Raw genomic sequence first — 791 nt, 5'->3', positions numbered from 1 at the left:
TGCACTCCCCCCACTCACCATCATGGACAGCACTGTAACAACAGTAGAGTCATTCAGGTTCCTGGGCGCCATCATCTCTCAGGACCTGAAGTGGGACACTCACATTGACTCCATTGTCAAGAAGGCCCAGCAGAGGCTGTACTTCTTTCGCCAGCTGAGGACGTTCAACCTGCCACTGATACAGTTCTACTCTGCAGTCACTGAATCGGTCCTCTGCACTTCTGTAACTGTCTGGTTCAGCTCAGCTACCAAATCTGACCTCAGAAGATTGCAGCAGATAGTCCGGGCTGCTGAGCGAATCACTGGCACAACCCTCCCCACTCTCCAAGAACGGCACTCATCCAGAGTGAGTAAAACAGCTGGTAAAATCACTCTGGACCCCTCACACGCGGGCCACTTCCTCTTTGAACTGTTGCCATCTGGTCGGCGCTACAGAGCACCAAGATCATAAGATCAGTTTCTTCCCTCAGGCAATCCATCTCATGATGAAACATGTAATACACAACACTATTTATTCATTATTTATTTAACACACCATTCTTCTTTTTACATTTCCTTGCATTTGTACATAACACACCTGTACACACAAATACCATCTATTGTTTACTTTGTATATTGTGAATTTGTTTTTAAATATTTTTTTGCATATTGTTATTTCCTATTTACTTATTCTATTTTTATTTTTGTCTTGTCACTGTCATTCTGTTTGTGCTGTGGAAGCTTCTGTCACCAAAACTAATTCCTCATATGTGTAAACATACCTTGCAATAAAGCTCTTTCTGATTGTGATT

The sequence above is a fragment of the Sinocyclocheilus anshuiensis genome, unplaced genomic scaffold (genome assembly GCF_001515605.1).
Source record: "Sinocyclocheilus anshuiensis isolate Anshui unplaced genomic scaffold, SAMN03320099.WGS_v1.1 scaffold690, whole genome shotgun sequence".
NCBI classification, from domain to species: domain Eukaryota; kingdom Metazoa; phylum Chordata; class Actinopteri; order Cypriniformes; family Cyprinidae; genus Sinocyclocheilus; species Sinocyclocheilus anshuiensis.
This window is presented reverse-complemented; position numbering follows the sequence as displayed.